The 20,341-nt window shown below is 52.1% G+C and overlaps 1 protein-coding gene across 7 annotated transcripts in view; it reads left to right on the top strand.

Moving 5' to 3' along the window:
• LOC147114602 (receptor-type tyrosine-protein phosphatase mu) overlaps positions 1 to 20,341 on the top strand; it is a 1,110,132-nt gene that overhangs the window by 430,578 nt on the left and 659,213 nt on the right. The gene's annotated exons all lie outside the window — the stretch shown is intronic.

Raw genomic sequence — 20,341 nt, 5'->3', positions numbered from 1 at the left:
TTGATCTGTAAAACCTTTATGAATGTCAAAAGTAACAACCACTGAATCTGGAATTACTCGGTATATTGAGGCAATCTGTCAGTTGCTGCAAAGAGGCCAAACTCTCAGTTGGAAGGAAGGGAGAGCACGAGCATGAGCATAAGAAGATGTACACAATTGCATCCAAGTTCCATTCAGTGTCAACAGCAGCTGGGAAATCACTCCGCGGACATTGTAAGGTAATGCCTGCAAGGTTGATATCTGTCCTTGAGTTCTATTGGTGGTGAGGGGTCGGAGGGGATGGGGGCAGGGAGATGAGGGATAGAGTGGAGCTTCAATTCTTAGCAACGTCCTTGACTTAGAAGATGTGTCTCTCCCCCACACACCCTTTAGCAGGTGATTCAGAACAGCACGCTATAGAAATCACAAGATGGAAACAGGTCATTCAGCTCAAAGATTCAAGTTGGTGTCTGTCCTTCAAATGAACAATGGTTCTAATTCCATGTGTCTTCTTTGTTCCCATATCCCTTTATTCTCCTTTCCTTCAACCAAACCTATTCTAAATGTTGACATGGTCTCTGATAATGAATTCCACAGCCACACAACCTTCTGTTTCTCCTATTTCTGTGCAAGATATCTTACATTTCATCTTGTATCTATCTCTCTTCATTCTATACATTGGAAACAGTTTGTTTCTATCTACTCTGTCCAATCCCTTCATAATTTTAAAGCACTTTTACTGATTCACCCTTAATCTCCTCAGTTCTCATGAAAGCAGTTCTGTAGCAGACCTTGAAAACAGATTGCCTGCGCAACTTTTAAGCTCGAGGATGGTATGTGGTGCACAGGGACATGAAGATGGAGTTTAATACAGAGAAGTGTGAGGTGATGCATTTTGGCAGAAGGAACAGGGAGAGGCAATATACACTTAATGGCACAGTTTTAAAGAGCGTGCAGGGACAGAGGGACCTGGGAGTTAATGTGCATAGGTCCCTGAAGGTGGCGGGACATATTGAGAGAGTGGTTAACAAAGCATATGGGACCGTGGGCTTCATAAATAGAGGTATTGAGTACAAAGGTAGCGAAGTTATGCTGAACCTTTATAAAGTGCTGGTTAGGCCACAACTGGAGTATTGCATCCAGTTCTGGTCACCACACTTTAGGAAGGATGTGAAGGCCCTTGAGAGGGTGCAGAGGAGATTTACCAGAATGGTTCCAGGGATGGGGGATCTTAGCTACAAGGACAGGCTGGAGAAGCTGGATTTATTTTCATTAGAGCAAAGGAGGTTGAGGGGTGATTTGATAGAGGTGTACAAGACTATGACGGGTTTGGATAGGCTAGACGGGGAAAGGCTGTTCCCACTAGTTGATGGTACAAGGACTAGGGGACACAGATTGAAGGTTTTGGGCAAGAGATACAGGGGGGATGTGAGGAAAAACTTTTTTACGCAGCGAGTGGTGAGGACCTGGAATTTGCTGCCGACGGAAATGGTGGAAGCGGAGACACTCGATGTTTTCAAGGGGAGACTGGATAGACACTTGAGGGAAATAAACTTGCAGGGCTACGGGGATAGAGCAGGGGAATGGGACTGACTGGATTGCCCTGCAGAGAGCCGGCACGGACCCGATGGGCCGAATGGCCTCCTTCTGTGCCGTCATGACTCTGTAAGAGACAGGAGCAAATGATCTCCCCAAATGGATGGGGAGAAGGGAGGAGAAAACTAGTTTTTAAACCTAGTGGGTCTTGAAAATCCATGGACCTTTGTTCCTGGCGCAGTTCCTGCGAGTTGTTCACTGGCCACCTCCACCGCTGACCATGCTAGAATATGTGAGGGTCCCTATTTTACTGGTGGGCACACACACAACCTATGGGTGCGTATTGAGCGCCCGCTGTAGCAAAGGGGAAGGCAGATATTGCGACGGAGGTCCATGTTGAAAAATGCCCCCGGCATCCCCTTACACAGCAGTCATTTGATCGGGGTCCCTTGAAAAGGTGTTCTGGCTCCCCTGGGGCTGAGACAAGGGACCATGATTGGTGTGAAAGGAAGTTCTGTCCCAAACAAAGCACGACGGAAAGTAGTAGTGTGGGTCTTCCATCGCACTTGTGCTTAACATACAGCGGAAGTGCGCCCAATGTCCCATGGATTTTCTGTACAAACTGGCCACATGTTGTACCATATGATTATTACTAAGTTTAGGGGCTTTAACGGACAGTCGATTAGAATCAAGGTAGTTTTTGGTGATATTTGTTGTTGAGGATGGACACGCTCAATGAGCGAGACCCAAATAACGTGGAAGTCAAAATATAAAAAACAAGTATTATTTTGTGCCAAAGCTTGAGAAATTTGCTCCAACAAAATTAGGGGTGCGCACCCCTGGTGCTAATCAACATACATCACAAATCTGATTTGCGATAGCATTTAAATATAGCCTTTGCTAGTCTCCACAAAGCTTTATAAATGTTCAGCAGTGGCAATTTGCAAAGAGGTTGATTGTTATTATTAGTCTGCTTCTCAGTCCGGGGGGGGGGGAGGGCGCGGGGTGGCGGCAGTCAATTAACCTCCATTTAATCCTGGTCTTTCACATTTCCAGTCCCAAGAGAAAGTATGCTTTTTTCCCCCCAAGTGTGTGAAAGTGTAAACGGCAGTTTTGGTAATTTGTGACCTAGGTTGAATAGATTCTGAATTGCTAAACGGCAATACTCATTTGCACAGATTAGGCTCCTCTGTTGCTTTTTCTTTCGGTTCATTTCCGCTTCTGTACAGAGCAGCGCTCGGCCACTGCAGAGCGGTAACAAGATAAGCTTTGATCTTTCAGCAAAGCAGGCAACGTGCTGCACACGAGGCAGCAGATAATGACAGCTTTTCTTTTCTGCTTTTTTTTGCTGGAATTGCTCACAACACTTGCAGTCCGCGCTGCAACTGATGGAGCAGCTCAAGGGCATAATTCCATTAGCAGTTAATGGGCCGGCACTATAATTAGCATAATTCCAAACAGGCTGGTGCACGAGTCCCATGACGGGAGCCTGCCCATCGTGCAGGTTGAAGCTCCTGACCTTACAACACTCCTAAATTTTTAAAATACTGAATGTATTTTTAATAATATTGACAGAGCTCATCAATATATATCGATGATGAAGGGACTAAGTGAGCTTCACAGAGCAATCATGTTGGGCCAATCTGATTGGGAGCAGTGCAGGTGAATTGAAAGACTGGGATTTTGTACACAAAGTCCTGACGTGCATACGTCCTGTCTCCCTGATTTACTTATTAAAATTCTCATCCTTGTGCTCAAATCTCTCCATGGCCTCGCCACCCCCCCCCTTCCCTATCTCTGTAACCTCCTCCAGCCCTACAACCCTCCGAGATCTCTGCGCTCCACTAATTTTGGCCTCTTGCGCAACCCCAGATTTCTTCACGCCACCATTGGTGGCCGTGCCTTCTGTTGCCTAGGCCCTAAGCTCGGGAATTCCCTCCCTTAAACTTCTCCGCCTCTCTACCTCTCTCTCCTCCTTTAAGACGCTCCTTAAAACCTACCTGATGTAAAAAGACTACTAAGCACTTGGTTTGAGTATAAAACAAGGCTTTAATGAACTATTTCACAACCATGAGATTCTAGTTACATCACTAGTTCCTGGTTACAAAAACGTCCCGAGCAAGCTGGGCCCACGCCCGAGTATTTATACTCCTTGGACGGCGCCACCAGCTGGCCGCCCAGTGTTATTTCATGAGTCATTTCTCCATGAATGATAAGATTTATGACACTACCTCTTTGACCAAGCTTTTGGTCACCTGTTGTAATATTTCCTTTTATGGCTCGGTGTCAAATTTTGTTTGATAACGCTCTTGTGAAGCGCCTTGGGACGTTTTACTATGTTAAAGGCGCTATATAATTGAAGTTGTTTTTTTTATATTTGTTCATGGAATGTGGGCGTTGCTGGCAAGGCCAGCATTTATTGCCCATCCCCAATTGTCCTTGAGAAGGTGGTGGTGAGCCGCCTTCTTGAACCGCTGCAGTCAATTAATCTCCATTTAATCCTGGTCTTTCGCATTTCCAGATAGGGGAAAGTACATTTCAGTAAATCCGATTTCAAAGAAGGTAAGTTGCACTGTCCTCACAAAACAGTAACAAAAACATGAGGTAGTTTGGTGGGAATATAAAATCTAAACGCAACATGTAACTTGGCACTGAGCCACACAAAGCAGGACAGGTTGGGTGCCCAGTCTGCTGTGAATTATTTGATCTTTTACCTACATTTCCTACATTACAACAATGACTACACTTCAAAAGTATTTCAATGGCTGTAAAGTGCTTTGGGACATCCTGAGGTTCTGAAAGGCACTATATAAATGCAAGTCTTTCTTTTTCTTTCTTTCTATCTGGGATGGCAGGATATCATTAAAATTGACTTAGTGCCCCTGTGCTAGGGAGGAAAAAAAGTCCTGATTGCTATCCAGCGACTCCAGCTGGAACGCGTATGTGTATAGATGCCAGGTGGGAACAGAATTAAACCTGGGTGTTATGCCAAGTTGCCTGCCATTTGTGTCTATCTAGGTTCATTTGAAGAATGGCTAATGAGTACTGGAGAGTGTCTGCACACCATGGAACCGACCAAGCCTTGGAACTTTCCTGCCCCGTATGGCTCAGTACTTAACACATGGCATGGCATATTTACCCTGTAATCTCGCGGGGGGCGGTATGGATTTTTGCATTCTTACTAAACTCTTCATATATTTTTGAGGAATATTTAATTGGATATAGGAAATGGGGATTGGACGTTTGCACAAGTTGTGAGGCTGCTGCCTTCAAATGAAGAGGAGAGAAAGATTATAAAGTGATTCAGAAAATAAAAACAAATGGAGCCAATAGAGGTCTTTAAAATTATGAAGGGGTTCAATAGGGTAAACATAGAGAAGATGTTTCCACTTATGGGGGTGTCCAAAACTGTGGGCCATCAATATAAGATAGTCGCTAATAAATCCAATAAAAAATCCAGGAGAAACCTCTTTACCCAGAGAGTGGTGAGAATGTGGAACTCGCTACCACAGGGAGTGGTTGAGGCGAATAGTATAGATCCATTTCAGGGGAAGCTGGATAAATACATGAGGGAGAAAGGAATAGAAGGATATGCTGATAGGGTTAGAAACATAGAAACATAGAAGATAGGAGCAGGAGTAGGCCATTCGGCCCCTCGAGCCTGTTCCGCCATTTAATGCGATCATGGCTGATCATCCAAATTCAGTACCCTGTCCCTGCCTTCTCCCCATATCCCTTGATCCCTTTAGCCTTAAGAAATATATCTAACTCCTTCTTGAATATATTTAATGAATTTGCCTCAACTGCCTTCTGTGGTAGAGAATTCCACAGGTTCACCACTCTCTGGGTGAAGAAATTCCTCCTCATCTCAGTCCTGTTAGATGTTAGATGAAGAGGGGTGGGAGGAGGCCCGTGTGAAGCATAAAAACACCGGCATAGACCAGTTGGGTCTAATCGCCTGTTGCTGTGCTGTAGATTATATGTAATTTCTTTCTTGTCTTCATGTTGGAATATACTGAAGCAATAATTTGAATTAAGCAACATAAGTAACACAGCAAAGTGGGAATTCAAAGCTAAAAAAAATTAGTTATCAGATAACTTCAAATTCTTTGAATTAAGAGGAGCAGACTATATTTGTAAGGAGATGTCATTTTTTCCCACGCCATTTTACCTTCCCTGTATCAGTAACAGTTTGACTTTGGACTATGTTTGCAGTAAACTTACAGTAAAACTTGCAAATGATATAAGTTGTCTAAAGGCTGGAAACTTTGTATTGGCGTACATCTGCTTTTTCTCTGGACTCCGCCCCCACCCCAGCCCATGAATCCTGTTTAAACCCTCAGGATTAACCCTTAGACTGTAGACAGGTCCTGAGAATTTACTGTGCTGAGTAAGCTGATCTCATCGGGGACAGCAGTTTGAACTCTGTAACTCGGCATTCTTGGGTTAGGAAGAGACGAAATTAGCCAGGCTTCCTACTCCTGGTTGCTGTGCAGTGACCTCAACCTTAAATGGGTGCTCATGTGGCTACTGTATGAGGACAGGATTGGGCTCCGCTATGATGCCTTTTGCGGTTGCATAGCCTACTGACGCTGTCTAGGTTCACGGATAAAGATCAGGAAGACAGCTGTGTGAGTGTAACTGTATCCCAACTCGAGTCATCACTTGATAGGAAGGATGAAAGTTGGAGGGGCAGAAAGTAAATTGAGGGGCACTCCGGGATTTAAAAACACAGAGGAATGGGTAATGTACGTGCAAGCAAGTTATTTAATTTAATTTAATAGCAACATAGAAGTTTAAGGCACAGAAGTCGGCCCATTGTGTCCGTGCTGGCTGACAAAGAGCTATCCAGCCTAATCCCACTTTCCAGCTCTTGGCCCGTAGCCCTGTAGGTTACAGTGTAAAGTCCGCGCCTTAATAATACACGGACTGCGGGAGAACAATTAAACAGGTATTTACTTGAACAGAGGGTACTCTTTTGTTTGGACCCAAAAAAAACCCAAAACAAATTGGACTGTAAATTAACAAAAGTTCAACTAAAACTTAACAAATCAAATTAAAATTTGGTTTTCCGGGTTGATGATGCACTCCAGTCCCCGCAGCGCCCACCGGTCGCGGAAATACTCAAGCGTGCCGGCGGACACCGCGTGCTCCATCTCCAGGGCCACCCGGGCGCGAACATGGCCGCGGAAGAGAGGCAGGCAATCCGGCCGGACGACCCCCTTGACCGCCCGCTGCCTGGACCAATTGATGGCTCTTTTAGCCAGGCCCAGGAGCAGGCCTACAAGGAGGTCCTCCAACCTGCCCGCTCCCCTCCGCACCGGGTGACCGTAGATCAAGAGCGTGGGACTGAAGTGCAACCAAAAATCGAGGAGCAGCCCCTTCAAGTAGTGAAGGAGGGGCTGCAACCTCTCACACTTGACATAAATGTGAAACACGCACTCCTCCAGACCACAAAAAATGCAGGCGGCCTGGGAGTCCGTGAACCTACTTAAAGCCATATTGCACGGGACAGCTCCGTGCAACACCCTCCAGGCCAAGTCCCCGATGGAACAAGGGAGGACTCCCGCGTAGAGAGCCCTCCATTGGGGACCTCCGCCTCCGCCGGTCGGCAAGACGCCACGCCAAGGCGTGTCCGGACGGCAGATGAAGATGGCAAAGTGGAGAGTGTGCTGGAACAGCCCGTACAGGAAACCCCTCCGCGCGGAATGAAAAGACACGGAGGGTATTTCCTCGAGACGGCTCAAGTTGTGAGGCGCCGGTACCCGAGGGGAGTTTCGGGGCCGGGCGCCGATGAGGAATTCCGTCCGAATGGGGGTAAGCTCGGACGGGATCGCCCCACGTACTTGAGCCGCCTCGATACACCTAGTGGAGTTGGGGCCCAGTGCCACTTTCACCGACTTGATGGCTTCGACCGCGAGCCGGACGTTAGCCCAGGACAGGCGCCGCGCCAGCTCCTCCGGCGCCATCCAGCCCGCTCCTCCGCCATCGAGCAGGTCCCCAACTCTGGTCACCTTGCCAGGCACAGCCCTGCCCTCCGCCAGCCGCCCGAACCCGCGGTCGTGGAGGTGCGGATTCCTGAGCAGCGGCTCCCGAAGGAGAGCCGCCGTTCCTGACAGGGGAGAGCTCCGCCTGGAAGCGATGTAGTTCCAAACCTATAGCAGTTCCTGGTAGAAGACAGGCAGCTCCCGCAGGCCGGCACGCCTGCAGCCCACTTTCACAAACAGGAACTGCATGTCGTAATTGAGGCCGTGCAGCTGGCGGAAGAAATACGTCGCCAGCGCACACCATCTTGGAGGATTCTCGACATACAGGTATCTCTGCAGCGTCTGAAGACGGAAAGTCGCAGCCTGGGTGTGAAGGCACACCAGCGCCTGACCACCCTCCCTAAGCGGGAGACTCAGAACTGCGGCAGAGACCCAGTGCTTCCTTTTGTCCCAGAAGAAGTCGATGAGCTTCTTCTGCATCTTGGCGACAAACGCAGGGGGAGGGATCAAAGTGACCAACCGGTACCACAACATGGCGGCCACCAGCTGGTTTATGACCAGCGCTCGACCCCTGTAGGACAACACTCGGAGCAGTCCTGTCCAGCGTCCTAGGCGAGCGGTGACGTTGGCCTCCAGCTCTTGCCAGTTCGCCGGCCAGGCATCCTCGGCAGGGCTAAGGTAGACTCTCTAATAGAGGAGGTGAGTGGTGCTCCAGGCGAAAGGCCTGAACTCCGGCAGGGAGTCCACCCGCCACTGACCCACCAGGAGTCCGGAACATTTCTCCCAGTTGATCTTGGCGGAGGATGCGTCTGAGTAAATCTGCTGGCATTCCCGCATCCTCCACAAGTCAGCGGGATCCGTGACCGTGAGGAGCACGTCATCGGCGTAAGCCGAGAGGACCACCTCCACACCCGGCCCTTGCAGAGCCAGTCCCGTCAACCTCTTCCGCAAGAGGCGCAGGAAAGGCTCCACGCAAATGGCGTATAACTGACCGGATATGGGGCATCCCTGACGCACCCCGCTCCCGAAGTGAAGGGGCGCCGTCAAGGACCTGTTAACTTTAATCAGACACTCCGCGGCGGCGTACAGAAGTCGGATCCGGGCGATGAAATGCTTCCCGAACCCGAATGCGCGCAGAGTCCCGAAGAGATACTCGTGATCCACCCTGTCGAACGCCTTCTCCTGATCCAGGGAAAGGAAGGCGCCCGACAGACCAGCCCTCTGGGAGTGGTGGACCAGGTCCCGGACCAGATGGATGTTATCGTGGATGGTCCGGCCCGGGACCGTGTAGGACTGGTCAGGGTGCATCATGTGGGCCAGCACGGTGCCAAGGCGAACAGACATGGCCCTGGCAAAGATTTTATAGTCCGTGCTGAGGAGGGAGACTGGGCGCCAGTTCTTGAGGCGGCGGAGATCGCCCTTCTTAGGCAGCAGGACAATGACCGCCCTGCGCCAAGAGAGGGGCATCTCCCCGGTCGTCAAACTTTCCCCCAGGAGCCGCGCGTAGTCGCCCCCCAAGACATCCCAGAACGCCCTGTGGAACTCCACGGTCAGCCCGTCCAGCCCCGGGGACTTTCCCCTGGAGAGCTGGCGGAGGGCACCGGTCAGCTCCGCCAGGCTTAGCGGAGCGTCCAATTTTTCGGCGTCCTCCGGGCTGACCTTCGGCAGGTCCTCCCACAAAACTCCGCGCATCCTCGCTGGATGGATCCGGAGAGAACAGAGCCCCGTAATAGGCGCGGGTCTCCACGCTGATTCCCTCCGGATCCGAGACCAGAGATTCGTCGTCGGCCAGCAGCCCCAAGAGCTGCTTACGGACCCCCCGTCTTTTTTCCAGCGAATAGAAGAAGGGGGAGCCGCGCGGTCCAGGTCCCGCAGGAGCTGGATCCGCGACCTCACGTACGTGCCTCAGGACCCGACGAGCTGCAGGTCCTTCAGCGCGCCCTTCTTCTCTTCGTACACCTTCCGCAGGGTCGGGTCCTCGACGACCTGACCGAGACGGGACTCCAGGTCGAGCACCTCCTTCTCCAACCGCCCGACCCGGGCCTTCCGCCTCTTGGTCGACCCCTTCGCGTACTCCTGACAGAAGAGACGGACGTGAGCCTTGCCCACGTCCCACCATAGCCTCAAGGAGGGGAAGCCCCCCCGCTTCCTTCTCCAGTTGGCCCAGAACCGACGAAACGAATCTCGTAATCGCGCGTCCTCCAGCAGCAGGTTGTTAAATTGCCAGTACGCGGACTCCCACCGCGCACGCAGCGGAGCGAGCTCCGCCCACACCAGGTGGTGGTCCGTGCACGGCACCGGCCGCATGGAAGCCGCCGGAACACAGGAGATGTACGCCCGGGAAATGTAGAGGCGGTCGATTCTGGACCTTCCTCCCCCAGACCTCACACAAGTGAAGGCGCTGGAGTCGGGGTGGAGATTTCGCCAGACGTCCACCAAGTCGAAGGACCCGACCAGGTCCCTCAACTTCTCCATCACCGCCGGGCTTCGCGGGGGACCCGAACGGTCCCTCGCCTCGAGGGTGCAGTTAAAATCCCCCCCGAGGATGACGCACTCACCCGCGTCGACGGAGCCCAAAAGAGCGGACACTTCTTCAAAGAAGCGCACTTGCTGCGCACCGGTCTGAGGGGCGTACACGTTCACTAGATGGAGCGGCACGCCCCCCAGGCGAACAGTGAACTGGAGCAAGCGGCCCGGCACGTGCTCCTTGACCCCCAAGATCTCCGGCTAAAAATGCGGGGCCAGCAAGATAGCCACCCCGCTGGAATTGTTGGAGAGGTGACTCATGCTGACCCCTCCTTGCCACTCCAGGAGCCATGTGGCTTCGTCTCCCGGAATGGTGTGGGTTTCTTGCAGGAAGCACACCGCATACTTCCCGTCCCGAAGGACCGAGAAGTTATTGAATCTGCGGCGCGCCTCCCTGCTGCCGTTGATGTTGAGGCTGGCTATGGTTATCTTCATGTCAGAAGCATAGTGCAACCTCTACCTACACCTAACGGGGGGAGGGAGCACAGCCGCTGGTCAGCCGCCACTTCCTCAGCAGCCCAGTGAGAAACGTTCTGAGCCGACGCAGCTCGAGCGGGTCCACGCCCTCGTCCGCGCCCATGATTTTAACGGCGGCGTGGACAGACACGATGAGCAGTGCCAGCTCCGACCACCTGTCGAGGGCCAGCCGGATCTTATTGTGCTGACCCTGGCACATGGCCATAAAGTCCCGGAGTTCCCTTACGGGAATGAGGAGAGACTCAGCGAGGGTCACGAGGTCAACCAGCGCCTCGTTGACGGTGGAGTCCAAATCGTCCTCCGTGCCCATCACCGAGTCCCCATCCTCCTCCAGGGGGTCGTCACCAGCGGCCGAACCGTCCGTCGCGCAGTGCGCAGCGAACGGCTCAGCCGCAGCAGGCAGCCCCGCCTCCGCCCGGATCCCACCCCCAGGATCGGCGGCAGAAGATTCCTCCCTGGGCTCCTCTAGGGGCGCCGAGCCAGAAGACGGCGGCGGTTCAGAGTCCCCCCCCGGCCTCAGACGCCAGAACGACCGGAGAAACCGGGGAGAGAACAATTCCCAGCTCCTCCAGTACGTCCGGCACCAGAGACGCAGCCAGGGGGCCATCCTCCTCCCCGCCACCAACCTCCGACCCAGCGGATGGGGTGTCCTGAATTAAAACCTCGACCGGGACGAGCAGCCCCTGGGAGATGTCCGGGTCGCATTGGGCGAGCTCATTTTCCTCGAGCTCGCCCGACCCGGACCCCAGGCCGCCCGACACGGTGAGGGGTAATGGTACATATAAAATGTCAATTTCCGCGGGTTGATCCGCGACCCCCCCCACGGGCAGGGTCTCATCCCTATCCCCGGGAGGCACGTGCCGGACAGACCCATCTGCCTCAGCCTCCCGAGAGACAGGCGACCCTTGCCGATCGCTGGTGATGATGACAGCGGGGGGGGGGTGGCGCAGTACCCGCGGTGGGCGACGACTCACCCTGCTCGGTGGGACCTTCCTCCTCCCGGTCCTCCTCCTCTTCCAGGGGGTCGCGCCATCTTTTTAGCACGGAGGGAGCGAGGGAGACCTCCATGTCTGCAGAGGCCTCCTCCTCTGCTCCCTCCGGCGGAGCAGGTTTGTCGGGTTCCTCGGGCCCGAGCCCAGCCGCAGGTATTGGCGTTACCGCTACGGGGGTTGCGGCCACAGGCTCGGGCACGAGGCCCCTCCCACTCGCGTCTGCCCCAATCAACTCCGTGAGGAGCGCGGGTGTAAGGGGCGCAAGGGGCAAGGGGTGGCCCTCCACGGGGGGACCCGCCCCAAGGTGTTTAGTTTTTTTCCGTGCCTTCTTTCCAGCCGGATGCGCTCCCTCCCCCCCGCCGGAGGCCTTGGTGGCATCGGCCCCCGACGTCGACCGCGCATCAGATGTTCCTGACGCGCGGGCAGATCCGGGGGGAGGAGCGGCGGCGGCGCCAGCCTCGGCCGCACGAGATGATCCGGCAGCCTTGGAGGCGGGGCAGTTTTTCCTGATGTGCCCCACCTCCTTGCAGGCGTGGCACTGCACACCGTCCGACGTCCAAAAGACGCGATAGGCGGTCCCCTCGTGGAGGACGACGAACGCCCCGTCGGTGTCCTCCTCCCGCGCCAGCTGGATAAACAGCTGGCGCCGGAAGGAGAAGACGTGCCGAAGGCTGGCTTCCCGGAAGCCGAGCGGGATGGGCGTGATCCCCGACCTCACCTCCCCAAGTTGGCATAAATGGGGGAGGAGGAGCTCACCAGGAACATAGGGCGGGACGTTCGAGATGACGATCCTCTGCACGGTGGCCTCGAGAGGATCCACCGGCAGGAAGGTCCCGCCCATGGTGAGCCCCTTGGCGACGGCCAGGGACACCGCCCGCTCTGACCCCAGGAAGAACACAGCCTTCCCGTACATTTTTGAGGCCGCGACGATGGCTGAGGGGCCGACAACCCCAGCCATGGCTTTAACGCAGGCCTCAATGGACATAGTGGGGTGAGTGTAGCTCTTCACCCCAAGCTTTTTTGTCATAAGTTTAAAAGGTGACGGGGCAGCAGAAGTAGCGGGAGCAGCTGTGGCTGTGGCTGCCACTCCCGCATAAGTCCTGGCTGGCCCCGCCACCGGCGAAGATGCAGTCGCCATTATGGGGTGTTTTTATAAGGGCTACACTCACCCCAAGTCACAGGCCTGAAGGTGTTAATGGCCTCAGGTATTTTTTTGGTCCTCTATTGAGCAGAGGGAGCTGTTTAAAATGAAGGCACACCTCTCCCCTTATTGATTGAAATTGGGAGAGGGGCCTTCTCCCCTTTGCTCAATAGGCAATTAATCAATAAAGATGAAATGAAATTGAAGTGCCTAGAGAAAGAGGCAGAGAGAGACAAAGAGAGAGAGAGAGGGGGGGTGGTGGGAAGGAGGGAGGCTGCAAGGGCAGGGTTGCCACTCAGGATGGTGGGTGGGTGGGTGTTGGCAGGGGTGCACTCTCCGATGGAAAATTAAAAGTCTTTGATGGTGGTGGTCTTCTGGCAGGGGGAGAAGATGTCTTCACCTGGGAAAGCTGGAGATGCCCCAGGCTCAGTCCCACGCCAGGTCTTAACGATGTAATTAATGAAATTGGACTTCACCTAGGCAGCTCCAGCTGTCCCAGGTCAGGCAATAGAAGGGGTGCTTATTAGTGGTGTGTGTGGCCTAGTTTTTAACAAGAGCCACACGCACACACAGACACCCCTTGATGATCCGGACTTGTTTCTTCTTTGAGTGCCCCAAATAACACCCACCTGTAGATGTTCAGAAATATGTTCTCCTTCCCTCCTTCCAAACAGTTGGTTGTTTTCTGTTGACGGTGGTTTCTCTCCCCTCTCTCCCTCTCCTGAAGTGGAGGCCAATTTGGGGAGGCAGTGATAGGAAAGGCCTCTCCCCTGGTTGATGTTGTTGCTGGCCTCCTTTCTCCTTCTCCTCCTCTGTCCTCTCTCTCCAGGCACCCCTGTTGATGTGATGATGATGGTGGAGGTGGTGGTGGTGGCCTGTTGTCCTCCTCTTCCTGGTCAGGAGACCACCACTTTCCACTCTCCACTCTCCTGGTTTGGCTGCTCCTTCTCCTGCTGACTGAGGCAGCTGCACAGCCAGCAATGCTGAGAATGAGGTCTGAAACAGAGGGTAACGTCAGACTGAAGTACAGAAGCCTGCTGGGCCTTTTATACAGGTGTGATCACTGCCGGTACTGCAGTATAAAATCAGTTATTCCCTTAAAGGTACATACACAACAATTCCTCCCCTTTTAGATAAACAGTACATAACATTCATTTAACAACTAAATAATAACTAATTACAATTACAATTTTCTTGGTACTATATACATCAACTGAAATAATTATTTATAAGTTCAGTCTTTGAGGAGGCTTCCTGATCCTGACTGGATAGCGCCTTTCTCGAGTATCCTGTTCTTGCGGTGGAGTCGATTCTGGCTCATTGTCATTGGTTAGTTCGTCAGCTTCCAATACCACTGCCTCTGAGGTAGACGCAATCTGTACTTCGGGTTCATTACCAGGTGCACATGCTCGTGGTATAGGTTTGGCTTGTTCCTGTGACTCTAGAATCTGGTCAGCATGGCATCTCACGATGCTCTCTCCAACGTCCACTGTGTACATTAGTGGCCCCTGCTGTGTGCATATCGTTCCTAGCTGCCATTTTTCTGTTCGGTAGTCGCGGGCCAAGACTGGTTGTCCTATCTTGAAGCTCCTGGTTGGCTTCTCGTTGATGTGCTGGAATTGCTTATCCTCAACATCTCGTCTTATGTTTGGTTTGAGCAAATCCAGGCGACATCTTAGCCTTCGGTTGAAGAACATTATGGCTGGAGCTTGGTTGGTGACTGCATGTGTCGCATTCCGGTAAGCAAACAAGAAATTATCTACCTTGTGTTGTAGTGGTATGTCGTCATTATACATCGCCTTTATTGCCTTTTTAAAGGTCTGAACAAACCTCTCAGCCAATCCATTTGTGGCTGGATGATATGGGGCAGATGTGTAATGTTTCACCCCATTATTCCTCAGAAACCTCCGGAAATCCTCGGACACAAACTGTGGCCCATTGTCGGAGCAAATCTGTTCTGGCAAGCCATTCCTGGCGAAGATGGTCCGTAGGACTGCAATAGTTTTCTCCGTGGTGGTGGAGGACATTTTGATGACCTCTGGCCATTTCGAATGGGCGTCCACGGCGATTAGAAACATTGAGTCCATAAATGGACCAGCAAAATCAATGTGCACCCGTTGCCATGGAGCTGAGGGCCATTCCCATGAGTGTAGAGGGGCCTGTGGTGGTGCATTTTGGACTTTCTGGCATCCTGGGCAGCTCTTGGTCAGGTCCTCGATTTGTTTATCGATTCCCGGCCACCACACATAAGCCCTGGCTAGGCTTTTCATTTTTACCCCTCCCAGATGACCCTCATGAAGCTCATTGAGCACTCTGTCTCTCAACTTGGGTGGAATTACCACTCGGGATCCACACATCAAGGTCCCCCGGCACACTGACAGCTGTTCTCTCCTTGGTGAGAATGCTGGCAACAGTGAGTCGTCATGTGCTGGCCATCCCTTCACCGTCAAATCATAGACCTGAGAGAGTGTCGGGTCATTTCGGGTTTCCTTCTCTATACTTGAGTTTGTAAGAGGCAGACATTCGGCTATGGTCGCATGGAATATCTCAACAGGGTCCACTGCAGGTGCTTCCTCTACCGTAGGCAACGGTAGGTGCGACAGCCCATCAGCGTTTCCATGCTGTTTCGTACCCTTGTACTCTATGTCGTACTGATGTGCCCCTAGAAAAAGTGACCATCTTTGCAGCCGTTGCGCCGTCATCACCGGAACGCCCTTCTTTGGGTTAAAAATGGAGACCAGGGGCTGATGATCAGTCAGTAGGGTGAATTTCTGCCCATGCAGATAGTGATTGAACTTCTTCACCCCCCACACCAGGCTGAGGGCCTCCCTGTCAATCTGGGCATAGTTACGCTCGGCTGAGGTTAACGAGTGCGACGCAAAGGCTATTGGCCTCTCTGAACCGTCAAGGAATTTGTGTGACAGCACCGCTCCAATGCCGTAGGGAGATGCATCACATGCCAACCGAATCGGTAGTGTTGGGTTGTAGTGGGCCAATACTTCTTTTGAAGTGATTAGGCATTTACATTTCTGAAAGGCACGCTTACACTCATCACTCCATTTCCATGTTTCTCCAGTTTGCAGCAGGGCGTTCAGTGGGTGCAGAATTGTAGATAAATTCGGCAAGAACTTATGGTAGTAGTTCACCAGCCCGAGAAACGACCTCAGTTGCGACACATTTTCCAGTGCTGGAGCCTTGACTACAGCTTCAATCTTGTCTGGCGACTTATGCAACCCTTCCTCATCAATCATGTGGCCACAATACAAGATTTGTCTCCTGAAGAACTCGCATTTGGGGCGGTTGGCTCGTAGCCCATATTCCTGCAATCTAGTGAGCACCTGCTCCAGGTTGGCAAGGTGTTCACTGTCATTTTCGCCCATAACCAGGATGTCATCCAAATAACACTGGGTCCCTGGGATCCCTTGCAGGACTTGTTCCATCGCCCTCTGCCAAATAGCCGGGGCTGATGCTACCCCGAATACCAGTCGATTGTACTGGTAAAGGCCTTTGTGAGTGTTTATCGTGAGGTATTTCCTAGATGCTTCTTCCACCTCCATTTGTAGATACACTTGGGCCAGATCAATCTTCGTAAAGCGTTTCCCTCCAGATAGTGAGGCGAAAATATCTTCTATCCATGGAAGTGGATATTGTACTGTGCGCAGGACTGGGTTCACAGTTACCTTGAAGTCCCCACAGATGCGAACCTTCTTCGGCTCCCCAGGCGTGCTGCTCAATGATTTCTTCATTATAGGAACGATGGGTGTGGCCCACTCGCTCCAGTCCACCTTGGACAGCACACCCGAACACTCCAGACTCTCCAGTTCTGCTTCAACAGCTGGGCGGATCACGTACGGCACCGGTCTGGCCTTAAAAATTTTGGGTTTGCGTTATCTTCGATTTTTATCGTTGCCTTTACTCCTTTTAGAGTCCCAAGTCCTTGTTGGAACACCTCTTTCGTGTCAGTTAGAATTTGTGACAGTCGTCCAGGTGTGACGCCATCATCCTTTTTGTCAGTCACAGTTAGCGCCTGAATGGAATGCCAATCCAATTGTATTTTTCGGATCCATTCACATCCCAATAATGGTGGTCCTCCATCTTGTAGTATATATAGATACAGTTTCTGTGTTTCCTTGCCGATATATTTAACTGGCACCCTTATTTTTTCTCTGGGGTAGACTTTTTACCCCGTGTATGTCTTCAATACAATGGACGTGTCCTTTAAGGGTATGTGTGAGAATAGCCGCTCATAGTCTCGTCGATTCATGACAGTTAGGGCTGATCCTGTATCCAATTCCATCTTTACTTGGGACCCTGCTATCATGAGGGTGACCCAAATGGTTCGGTGATCCTCCTTTGCGATCACGTTGTGTAACTTTAGACAACTTAGTCTCCTGCTCCCGGAGTCGTTATCACTCTCCTGATCTTCTGAACTACTGTCTGTCATTTTTTTTACTTTCTTGTACTTTTCCTTAGTAGTTCTTGTAGTGTTGGTTTTCTTTCCCGACCTGCAGACTCTTGCTATATGTCCCATTTTCCCGCATTTCCTGCATACTTTGTCCTTAAACCAGCAGTCCTTCTGATCATGGGTTGTTCTGCCGCAGCGATAGCACTTTTCTGCTCCATACGCCATTTCATTAGCACTGTATTCTTGTGGTTTCTGTTGTATTTCCGCAGCTCCCCGTGCTGCTGCTTCGTAGGATACTGCCACACTGAAAGCCTGTTCTAGCGTCAGGTCCTTTTCCGAAAGTAGTCGTTTCTGGGTTCCTTCACTCTGGAGCCCGCAGACAAACTTATCCCATAAGGTGTCTGCCAGTCCTGCTCCGAACTGACAGTGCTTCGATAACTTGCGTAGTTCCGTAAGATAGTCAGCATTGTTCTCATCTCTGTGCTGGTTTCTTTTATGGAACTTGAATCTTTCTGCTATCAGCAGCGGTGTAGGGTTTAGGGGCTAGATTTTCAGTATAGACAGTTTTGGGGCGCTAACCTTAGCGCCCGCCCGAAGTTAGCGCCCGCCCCAAAGTAGCGCCCCATTGCCGGAAATTCAGTGGCTTCGCCCTAAGAGGTTGGTGGAGCGCTAAAAGAGGCGTTCCACTACTATCTTTAGGCGCTAAGCCGGCGGTGCAGAGCGCAACACCCGAGCTCGGGCGCAGCGCACGGCAGACACTCTGGCGCCAGTGAGCTCTTAAAGGGGAAGGGTGCATGTGTTTTTTTCAAAGGCAGAGTCTGGGGGGGGAAAACAGGAGGAGGAGGAGGAGGAGGAGGAGGAGGAGGTGGTGGTGGTGGTGGTGGTGGTGGCCGGAAACATAAATACACCGTTCACAACAACACACGGGATCCTTCCACACAACACACGCAGACTGCCTTTTATAGTGCAGGAGGAGAGCCCTTTAATTTGCGCTCCCCAGGGTGTGTTGCGTTCCATTTTACAAACGCTCTGGACGCCAGCCGCACAATGGGGCGGTCCGACTGAAGTTTGGATTCGGGGCGGCCAAAGGGCGTTGCACGAGGATGTGACGTCATTTTCTGCGCGCGCATCCGGGCGGCCGCTAAACTTTGCGCCGGCGCTAACGGGCAACTTAATTTGGGGCGGGGCGCAAACTGCGCTGCGCCCGGGCGCTACACGCATAGCGCCCGAAAATCACTTCTCTTAAGGTGCTAACTGCTGGCGCAAGCAACTGAAAATCTAGCCCCTGGTGTTCCTGTAAGATATTAACAATCTCTTCAAAACTTTTCTCCATTGGTTTAGCTGGGGTAATTAAATTCCGCAATAGGCCGTACGTTCTCGCGCCCATTAAATTTAATAATACCGACGCCTTCTTTCCATTGGCCACCTCATTGGCATTGCAGTACACTTCAATTCTTTCCACATACGTGGTCCAGTCTTCTACCTCGTTGTCGAAAGCAGTGATACTGCCACTCTTCGGCATCTTGGGTGATTTAAAATGGTGCCTCCCGCGCTTTTTCTTCTTCCCCAATGGAATAAAATGGCGCCTCCCGCGCTTTTCCTTCTTCCCCAATGGAATAAAATGGCGCCTCCCGCGCTTTTCCTTCTTCCCCTTGCTGCCACGCTGCTCCTAGCATTCTACAGGGTAATGGCGGCGACCCGCGGCTTCGGCGCATCTCACTTTTCCTTCCCCTCGTTCATTTTCTCTCCGCTGCCCGGTTCTTGAGCACCGACCGCGCCCTGTGCGCTCCACCCTCTCGCTCTCTTTTTCCTCCCGGCGACGCTGCGTGGCCCCTTTTGCAGAGCCGCTCGATTGAGCTCGAGCCCGCCGCAGTCCGGAAGGGTCAGCGCACTACCTGCTACCAGCACGATTTGCTGGAACACCTTGACTGGGGAGCCAAGCTCAGCTCTCCACAGCCTCTCCCGCAATTCTCCGAACACCGATGGATCCTTGGGCGGTTGCCCGCGGTCGACGCCCGTTGCTCAGATTTTGACCTCCAAGAAACTTCTTCTCAGGGAAAGATCCCCATGAGGTGATGCAGTACCGCAGGTGAGTTCAAACCTGCTCGTCGCCACTGTAAAGTCCGCGCCTTAATAATACACGGACTGCGGGAGAACAATTAAACAGGTATTTACTTGAACAGAGGGTACTCTTTTATTTGGACCCAAAAAAAAACCCAATTCAACTGTAAATAAACAAAAGTTCAACTAAAGCTTAACAAATCAAATTAAAATTTGGTTTTCTGTGTTGATGATGCACTCCAGTCCCCGCGGCGCCCTTCGGTCGCGGAAATACTCAAGCGCACCGGCAGACACCGCGTGCTCCATCTCCAGGGCCACCCGGGCGCGGACATGGCCGCGGAAGGGATGCAGGCAATCCGGCTGGACGACCCCTTGAACAGAGGGTACTCTTTTATTTGGACCCAAAAAAAAAAACCCAATTCAACTGTAAATAAACAAAAGTTCAACTAAAGCTTAACAAATCAAATTAAAATTTGGTTTTCTGTGTTGATGATGCACTCCAGTCCCCGCGGCGCCCATCGGTCGCGGAAATACTCAAGCGCACCGGCGGACACCGCGTGCTCCATCTCCAGGGCCACCCGGGCGCGGACATGGCCGCGGAAGAGATGCAGGCAATCCGGCTGGACGACCCCTTGAACAGAGGGTACTCTTTTATTTGGACCCAAAAAAAAAAACCCAATTCAACTGTAAATAAACAAAAGTTCAACTAAAGCTTAACAAATCAAATTAAAATTTGGTTTTCCGTGTTGATGATGCACTCCAGTCCCCGCGGCGCCCACCGGTCGCGGAAATACTCAAGCGCACCAGCGGACACCGCGTGCTCCATCTCCAGGGCCACCCGGGCGCGAACATGGCCGCGGAAGAGATGCAGGCAATCCGGCTGGACGACCCCTTGAACAGAGGGTACTCTTTTATTTGGACCCAAAAAAAAAAACCAATTCGACTGTAAATAAACAAAAGTTCAACTAAAGCTTAACAAATCAAATTAAAATTTGGTTTTCCGTGTTGATGATGCACTCCAGTCCCCGCGGCGCCCACCGGTCGCGGAAATACTCAAGCGCACCAGCGGACACCGCGTGCTCCATCTCCAGGGCCACCCGGGCGCGAACATGGCCGCGGAAGAGATGCAGGCAATCCGGCTGGACGACCCCTTGAACAGAGGGTACTCTTTTATTTGGACCCAAAAAAAACCCAATTCGACTGTAAATAAACAAAAGTTCAACTAAAGCTTAACAAA

Source organism: Somniosus microcephalus, chromosome 7 (genome assembly GCF_052327205.1).
Source record: "Somniosus microcephalus isolate GS21.2 chromosome 7, FLI_Smic_1.0, whole genome shotgun sequence".
NCBI classification, from domain to species: Eukaryota; Metazoa; Chordata; class Chondrichthyes; order Squaliformes; family Somniosidae; genus Somniosus; species Somniosus microcephalus.
This window is presented reverse-complemented; position numbering and strand designations above follow the sequence as displayed.